This window comes from Thamnophis sirtalis, unplaced genomic scaffold (genome assembly GCF_051295495.1).
Source record: "Thamnophis sirtalis isolate CommonGarterSnake01/CBP01778 unplaced genomic scaffold, rThaSir2_p1.2 scaffold_1, whole genome shotgun sequence".
NCBI lineage: Eukaryota > Metazoa > Chordata > Lepidosauria > Squamata > Natricidae > Thamnophis > Thamnophis sirtalis.
The window spans coordinates 183,236,622-183,246,469 of NW_028261381.1; positions in this window are offsets into that span (position 1 = coordinate 183,236,622).

Genomic DNA, 9,848 nt, shown 5'->3' on the forward strand with positions numbered 1-9,848 from the left:
GGATGAAGAGACCCCGGGATACACTTTAACTTCTCTGGCTCTTTTTCTCTTTATGATCACATTGGCAGTTCTGGCAATTTTCCGTAAACATCATGACACTCCAATCGTCAAGGCCAACAACCGAGATCTCACCTACTTCCTCCTGGTCTCCCTCCTGCTCTGCTTCCTCTGCTCCTTCCTCTTCATTGGTCATCCCAGAAACCTCACCGGTCTCTTCCGACAAACTACCTTTGCCATTCTCTGATTTATATCTCTCATTTGTGGGGGGCGGAGAACTTTATTTTGTCTTTGCAATATTGTTATATTTAATGTTATTTCTGATAACAATATATCTGTTAATCGAAAACGATCACCCACCCTTTCATTTCACTTAAATACCAATTGTCAGCAGAGAGGTCCAGTGATCAGCTTAGGAAAAAGTAATATTAAAGAAGTGGATATTAGTTTCCAGCATGACTGTTTCTCACTTTATTTATTTTAGCCAAAAGCGTTATTCAAAATTGTCAGGTTGGCTTCATTGTCAGTGTTTTTAAACATGATTGTTTGCATAGATCCTTCAGGCTTTGCTGAGTTCCCTGCTAATTTTTCATTTAATTGTGTATTACAGTATTAAATGAGCCACATTGTTTCATTCTAACCAACTACAGAAACATAATTTATTAATAAATAAGATCATGTGAAATAGATATCAATGGATATTTTCTTATCATTGGTATTGTTAATATTTTTATCCTTCAAATATTATGAAGAAGGAAGAATGGACAGAGGGATCAATAGAAGCAAGTGAGGAAGAATGGATAAGAATAAATGGAATGACTGGTTTACTTATTGACTGATTTATTTCAATTGCAGGAGCTGAAGTTAGAAACTATTTTTTTCCTAACATATCCTAGGATATGTTAAGTATATTGATATGGAAGCGGAAATACACCAATGAGAGGAAGAGTGGGAAATAGAAGGGGGAAGAAAGATGGGAAGAGAGGGATAGGAGAGAGGGTAAGGGTGGAAGATGAGGAGGATGAGGATAAGGAGGAGTGGAATGTATAGAGAGGAGAAGGGAAAAGGAAGGGGAAGTAGAGTAGGAAAGATGATGGAGGGAAGATAGGAAGTAGGAGAGAGGTAGAAGAAAGACGTGTATGGAGAGCAGAAGAGCTAATAATGGGTTTTAATTTTTTTGGGCATTGATGACAAGAGGAACTGATGTAATCATTATTTAATACTATATGATACTGGCTATGTATAGTATACATGTGGTTGTATGTTATGAAAATGGAAATAAAAAATATGTTTTAAAAAAAAGAAACTATTTTTTCCAATAGAGCTTAAAACTAGACAGTTAGATCTGTACAGATGTTCGGCTAATTTGAACTCTACACCAGGGGTGTCAATCTTGTGGCATCATCACGTGACATATCATGACTCCCACCCCTTCGCTAAAACAGGGGTGGGCGTGGCCAGCACACAACCACCCATAGAGTCATAGTGGTGCAGTGGTTAGAGTGCAGTACTGCAGGCTAATTCTGCTGATCACCAGCAGTTTGGCAGATCAAATCTAACCTGGCTCAAGGTTGACTCAGTCTTCCATCCTTTCGAGATCAGTGGAATGAGGACCCAGATTGTTGGGGGCAAGAGGCTGACTCTGTAAATCGCTTAGAGAGGGCTGTAAAGCACCATGAAGCTTTTTCTTTGGAGCTTCAGGGCTGCCACATTTAATGCTCTGAGAAAACGGTAGTGGGGTTGCCCAAAGTGGCATGTGGAGCCATGTTGCCTAGAACATGCAGCGTTGCCCATTCCTCTTTTGGGTTTCTGGTGTGCATACATGCGTGGTGATCAGCTGACCTTCGTGTGTGCAGCAGTGCAGCTGATTAGTATGCATGCATGCGTGCCAGAAGTCATAAGAACAGCTGGCCAGTGTGTGCCAGAAATTGGAAGTTCATTTCCTGGTGTGCGCATGCCCTCTGGGCCACTCCTCTTCTGGGTTGTGACCCTGATGAGTGTGTATGTGCACATGTTCCCTTTGTGGTGCCGAAAAGGTTCACTGATTTAGCCTTTCAGGTCTTGTGAAAGCGGTATCACCACCCCACCTCCATCTCCACTCATTGATATTGAATATTCCCAATTCTAGGAGTCTGCCCCAAATTTAAACAAATATTAGAAGAAGACGGCCATATATTCTGGAGCCATAGCTGAAGAAGCTTCTTGGATGAGAAGTGAAATGTCTTCAAAGAAAAGTCCAGTTGCCCCTTGAAAAAGCACCTTTGACACTCAAGTAGATACTTTATTGCCGATCATCCATATTTGAAGAAACTGGCCAAACTGTCTGCCTTCCTTTGGGAAAAAGCAGATATAGAACTAAGGGTCTGAATGAAGATCTTCCTCCTTCAAACTGACTCCACATTGCAATGTCTATTTATTCCCATAGAGCTGCCCCTTCTCTTTCAGCCGATAATCCACCACATCAAGCTTGGCTATGTTCAAACTCTCCTGTGGTAGAGACGGTATTTATTGTGTGGAAACTATGCCTTTAAATACTTTCCAGCACATGCCTCAGGAAGGTGTTGAGCCATGGGGAATTTAAATATATTTCATGCCCTTCCAGTTGTCCAAAACTGCATTTATCACAAGTCCAAGCAAGTGGACGGAAGTCGGTACCTCACTGAGGGCTCCCCAGTTGATAGTAGCTATGATCACCGTGTTGGAGTAACAGAAAAATAGAAAAACAGAATGGGAAGGAACCTTCAAGGTCCAGGCCCTTCCTCAGGCAGGAACCTGTGTCAACCCTGAAATGAATAGCAATAGCACTTAGACTTATATCCCACTTCATAGTTCTTTCACAACCCTCTCTAAGTGGTTTACAGAGTCCACCTCTTGCCCCCAACAGTCTGAGCCCTCATTTGACCCACCTCGGAAGGATGGAAGGCTGAGTCAACATTGAGCCAGTGAGATTTGAACTGCCAAACTGCAGCTAGCAGTCAGCTGAAGTAGCCTGCATAACTGAACTCTAACCACTGCATCGCCTCGCCTCTAGTGAGCATGGCAGAAGCCATCTTGGAGGCTTCAGAGTTGCCACACAATGGAGGGAGGGGGAAAATTGTTAGATGGGGTTTTGTAGCTTTCCTGTGGGAACCAAGGACGTTCTCACAGGTGGCTGGCCAGAAGAGGAGCCAAGTAACCAAGTAACCAAGTGACCAGCCAGCACCTGGATTGGACAACGTGACTGGTGACTTGGGGAAAAGAGGAAACCTGTACTTTTAAACAGGTGTAAGCCCTGGGAACTTTTAGAGTCAGCTTTCACCAGTCGTGACAATATGATGTATCCAATAAAACTGTTCTGTGAGGAATTTGCCTGCCTCGGACTTCCACTTTCTACGGGTGCATTACTTGGAACCCTGACACACGGTACAATTTCAGACAAGTGGTTGTCCAATCTCTTCTTTAAAACTCTCAATATTGGAAACTGCAAAATATCAGAGATATTTATGGGCTTACTATTTCCATAATTGGTGCACCATAGGTTTTATGACTTCCAGGCAGTCTCTCTCACAAATTTGTGTTACATTTTTGCTGATAAAGAAATGAAGGAAGACTAGTATAGATCTATTTCAAGCTGTTTAGCTCTCATCAGCTATCCATACCCTTGCTGGGATTTGAACTTGGGCTACTAACATATAAGGCAGTTGTATTAACCTCTAATTTCTCCTCACTTTCTCAGCTGAACCAGGGGAGAGATTATTTGGGTAGACCAGGTGCTTTGACAGAAGAAGAAAAAGAACATTTAATCTCTCCCCTGGTTCAGCTGATAAAGGGAGGAGAACTTGTGGCTTAGAGGTTAATACAACTGCCTAATAAGTTAGCAGCCCAGCTCGAATCCCAGCAAGGGTATGGCTAGCTGATGAGAGCCAAGAAAAGCAATCTTGCAAAACTAATGAAGTTGTTGACTTGCATTATTTAAAAAGGGCCACAGCTATGGGGAATTTGACCTCTGAAACAAAAAGATGGTTGGGAAAATTAGTTTTTAGTTTAATAGGAGTAGATAATATACAAATTAAGAAATTAAAAAAATGTGTTCTTGCATCTCCCAGAGGCCCATTGTAGTTTTTCTCAGAACGTTCCTCCAGCAGCCTCTGAATCCCTAGATGCCAATGTTTGTTCTAATTAAGTCCACTGTTCTCTGTAAATAAGAGAAGGGCAGGGAATAACCCAAGATCCATTATAATATTACTTTTGAATATGTTTGCAAGCATCATTTCCCCTTCCTTTCTTACACCATTTTCTCCTTTCTGAAATGTATAAATGTCAGTGCATTTCTTTGTCCTCTAAGGGGACATAATTATCATAAAAGATAATGTTTAACTAGAAGCTCTCCGATATGACATATCAAAAGGGATTGTTAAAATAAGGTGTACGTAGTGATATTATCTTCTACTCCTGACCACAAATTCCCACCACATGGATGAGGCCACACAGCAGAATTGGGTAGGAAGTTGGGAATTTAAAATCTACCATTAAAAAGAGGAATAGAAGCAGAAAATTCCACAGTGTTGGAATGCTATGGAAAACAAATATATAAGACAGAAATGCTAATAGGGAACCAACCTTTCAAAACTCGAAAATAGTACAATATCTAATAAAAAGGAATAAAATTGGAACATTGCTATCATGTCTCCCCTAGTTCTTCTTTTCATTAAACTAGCCAAGCCCAGTTCCTGCAACCGTTCTTCATAGGTTTTAACCTCCAGTCCCCTCATCATCCTGGTTGCTGTTCTCTGCACTCTTTCTAGAGTCTCCACATCTGTTTTATAGTTGGTGACCAAAACTGGATGCAGGATTCTAGGCGTGGCCTTACTTTATAGAGTGGTATTAGTACCTCCCTTGAATATAGAATAGAATAGCAGAGTTGGAAGGGACCTTGGAGGTATTCTAGTCCAACCCCCTGCCTAGGCAGGAAACCCTACACCACTTCAGACAAATGGTTGTCCAACCTCTTCTTAAAAACTTCCAGTGTTGGAGCATTTGCAACTTCTGGAGGCAAGTTGTTCCACTGATTAATTGTTCTCATTGTAAGGAAATATCTCCTTAGTTCTAGGTTGCTTCTCTCCTTGATTAGTTTCCACCCATTGCTTCTTGTCAGATGCTTTGGAGAACAGTTTGACTCCCTCTTCTTTGTGGCATCCCCTGAGATATTGGAACACTGTTATAATGTCACCCCTGGTCCTTCTTTTCATCAGAGTACATCACATACCCAGTTCCAGCAACTGTTGTTTATATGAATTGAGGGTGGATTCATGGCAGCAGTTCACTCTACTTTCTACTCCTCTTCTCCCATGAAAGGGAAAATCAAGTACTGATCTTTTTATAGAATTAATTTAGTGGTATGTCTGTTCAACATTTGTGTTACATCAATGTGGCTCTTCAATTGGGACTATTGATCTTCCTGGAAACCCTTTGGACATGTCAGAGAAATAGATCAATCTACTTATGTCTGATAGCCCTTTCCTGCAGAAATACTCTGAATGGGAAAAACTGATCTGAAATAGGGAAATTCATTCTCCTATCCCGGAAACCTCCCATTCCACATAGGTGTGTGAGTGATCATTTTTATGCACATGTGTGTCACCTTATGATCGTACAACACACCAGCAGATAACGTAGCTAAACAGCAAATAGGAGGATCCCTGACTGATAGATCTATCAATCTGCCTGGGCTTCCAGAATAAAGTGGGGGGAAAATCCAGGCTCTAATTATCCCTCTAAAAGAAAATGAAACTGGGGGGAATAAAGTTCACTCTGGATGCCACTGAAGTCCTAAGACAAAGTACTCTTGATTTCAGATGCTGCTCACTGTGATCCTTGCCCAGAGGACCAATATCCCAACAAGGACAAGGACCACTGCATTGCCAAGAAGATCCACTTCCTTCCCCATCATGATGCCCTGGGATATGCTTTAAGTTTGCTCTCACTTTCTTTCTCTATGATTACATTGGTAGTCCTGTTGATTTTCCATAAATATCATGACACGCCGATCGTCAAGGCCAACAACCGAGATCTCACCTATCTCCTCCTGATCTCCCTCCTTCTTTGCTTCCTTTGCTCCTTCCTCTTCATTGGTCGACCCGGGAAGCTCACCTGTCTCTTCCAACAATCAGCCTCTGCCATTCTCTTTTCCCTGGCAGTTTCCTCTGTCTTGGCAAAAACTGTCATGGTGGTCCTGGCCTTCATGGCCACGAAACCAGGGAACAAGGCAAGAAAGCTCTTAGGAAAACCACTGACCAACTCCATTGTCTTAGCTTGTCCCCTAATCTAATCCAAACAGTTCTTTGTGCCACCTGGCTGGCAACTTCTCCCCCATTTCCCAACGTAGACTTCCACTCCTTGGTAAGAGAGGCCATCTTGGAATGTAATGAAGGCTCAACCTCGATGTTTTACACTGTCCTTGCCTATCTGGATTTCCTGGCCCTTGTTAGTTTCACGTTGCCTTTTTTGGCTAGAAAACTGCCTGATAGCTTTAACGGAGCCAAGTTCATTACTTTCAGCATGCTGGTCTTTTGCAGTGTTTGGATCAGCTTCCTCCCCACCTACCTGAGCACCAAAGGGAAGTCCATGGTGGCCATGGAGATCTTCTCCATCTTGGCCTCTGGGGCTGGTCTCCTGGTTTGTATCTTTTCCCCCAAATGCTACATTATACTACTGAGACCCCATCTTAATTGTAGAGAGAATATGATAAGAAACAAGAATCTGTAATGCAGGTATGTGTGTGTGTGTGTGTGTGTGTGTGTGTGTATGCATGTATTTAGAGTTACAACCCCTGGTATGCCCAAACATGGGAGGAAGTCCACCGCTTCCATTCTCTGTCTATCGGCTCGTCACAAGAGACCATCCAGACAGAAACCCAATATTTTTACTGTTGCCTTTATTGCATTTGTGTTATATTTGTGCTGATAAATAAATAAAGGGAGACTAGTATAGCTGATGAGAGCTAAATAGCTTGAAATAGATCTATATTAGTCTCCCTTTATTTATTTATCACCACAAATATAACATATATATATATATATATATATATATATATATATATATATATATATATATATATATATGTGTGTGTGTGTGTGTGTGTGTGTGTGTGTGTGTGTGTGTGTGTGTGTGTGTGTGTGTGTGTGTGTAGTCACAACCCCTGGTAAGCCCCAATTATGGGAGGAAGCTAACTGCTTCCATCATCTGTCAATCGGCTCGTCACAAGAGTCCATCACGACAGAAACCCAACATTTTTACTGTTGCCTTTGTTATATTTGTGTTTTTTTATTTGTGCTGATAAATAAATAAAGGGAGACTAGTATAGATCTATTTCAAGCTATTTAGCTCTCATCAGCTAGCCAAGATACAATACAGCACAGGTTCGAATCCCAGTAAGGGTATGGCTAGCTGATGAGAGCTAAATAGCTTGAAATAGAGCTAAATAGCTTGAAATAGAGCTAAATAGCTTGAAATAGATCTATACTAGTCTCCCTTTATTTATTTATCAGCACAAATAAAAAAATAAAAAAATAAAAATTATATATATATATATATATATATATATATATATATATATATATATATATATATATATATATATATATATATATATATATATATATATATATATATATATATATATATATATATCCTTGAGACATGTTTAGTATGTGAGTAGAACAATGTTATAAACAAAAAAAGAGATATAATTATTAAACACCTCTTAGCTATCTAGTGTTTTAACCTCCAGAATCATCTAGTAACTGGTGTGGAGTGTCACATGTACATAGCAGGGCTTGTCCATCACTCCTCATGATGCCATATTCTGAACAGGCATAGCTACCAAGGAAAACCCATGGAGAGCCCACACCAAAGAGATGATTGTGGCATGAGGGCCTAGGGGAGCTTCCCAATCATGAAACAAGCATAAATATTGCAGAAATTGAATTTGTGCAAAACACTTCCACACTCTCTGTTCTAAAAGGCATAAAGATGAGTGAATTTAGTTTCCAAGATATATCTCCCTTTATTCTTTTCAAGGACGCCTCCTCCAGGATATACTTTGTAATAAATCACTGCAATGAGCCAGATTACTTGGGTACCATTCCAGACAAATGGCTGTCCAGCCTCTTCTTAAAAACCTCCAGTGCTGGAGCACCCACAACTTCTGCAGGGAAGTCATTCAAATGATTAATTGTTCCGAATGTTAGGAAGTTTCTCATTAGTTCTAGGTTGGTTCTTTCCTTAATCAATTTCCATCCATTGTTTCTTGTTCTACCTTCATGTGCTCTGGGGAATAAGTGAACCTCCCTCTTCTTTCCCATAGATATGGCACATGCCAAACTCCATTTTGTGTATGGAGGTCTTGGGGGATCAAACACCCAACTTCATCTTGACTCCAAAGTTTGTATGAACTGTGGATTCACAACAATTCCAATGTGTTGTGAAGTCTCGACCCGGGAACACAAACATTGACTAGGCCATCATCCACCGAGATGGTTTGGAGCTAAGGCAAGGGTTGATTCCACTCATCTTAAGCTATATGAATTGCTCTGGAAGGCCGGACAGTGAGTGACTGTGTGATGGTGGCTGGGATCCACAATCTTCAGAGCACCCAGTTAGAATCTGCTTTGGCCCCTCTACTCGTGGGTCTTGGCTGACCCCACACCATCTATGGCTCCAACAGAAACTCCTTAGGGGAGGTGAATCCCATGGCTTCATCTTGCAGGGTTAGGTCCAGCTATGAAGGGGCCCTAGGAGCCAGTTCTTTGTGCCTGGCTCAAGTTGGCATTCCCTCTCCGCATACTCCACAGCTTTCACCATGGCTTAGGAAGGCATGTAGATGGTCTCGACATAGATATGGGATCTGTCGTCTGCTGCTTCCCCCGTGGGCTTCTTCTCTTCCTCCATCTTCCCTGAGTCTTTACACCACCCTTTACACCACTCAGAACCCTGGAAACCACCCCGAAGGTCGGAGTAGCTGGTAAAGTATTTTAATGGCAATTCAAGTGAATGTCAGCATTCCAAATAGCATCCCAAAGTAAATCAGATGTTCTACACAGTCTTCGCCTATCTGGGGTTTCTGGCCCTAGTTAGTTTCACTGTGGCCTTTCTGGCTAGGAACTTGCCTGACAGCTTTAACGAAGCCAAGTTCATTACTTTCAGCATGCTGGTCTTTTGCAGTGTTTGGATCTCCTTCCTCCCCACCTACCTGAGCACCAAAGGGAAGTCCATGGTGGCCGTGGAGATCTTCTCCATCTTGGTCTCTGGGGCTGGTCTCTTGGCTTGCATCTTTTTCCCAAAATGCTTCATTATCCTCTTGAGGCCACATCTGAACTGTAGGGAAAATATGATAAGGAACAAAAATCTCTAACTAAAGGAGGCATAAGAAAGAAATTTATTTCTGAGGCATGATTTTTATCTGGTGATATTTCTTGAACATGATAGCAGAGTAGGAAGATTAAATAATGCCTTGGCCTTATCATGTGCTATAAATGGTTACAATAAAAGTCCATTGATTTGGGCGATATAGGAAAGGGCCAGAAGAAAAGAGAGAAGGAAGAAAGTAATGTTTTCTTATTCATGGGACCCCATCACTGGAGGTTTCCAAAAGGTGACTGGGCAGCCACTTGTTTGACATAGTATAGGTTCTCCTGCTTGAGAAGTGGGCTGGACTAGAAGACCTCCAAGGTCCATTCCTGCTCTATTTCTATTTTATTATGTAGAAAACTCTCAAATACTGGAATTCTGCTGTCATGTACCCCCCCCCCCAGTCCTTTTTTCCCTCTGGGTTAGACTTCTTTCCTCTAAACTTCATTTCTATAGACTAGCCC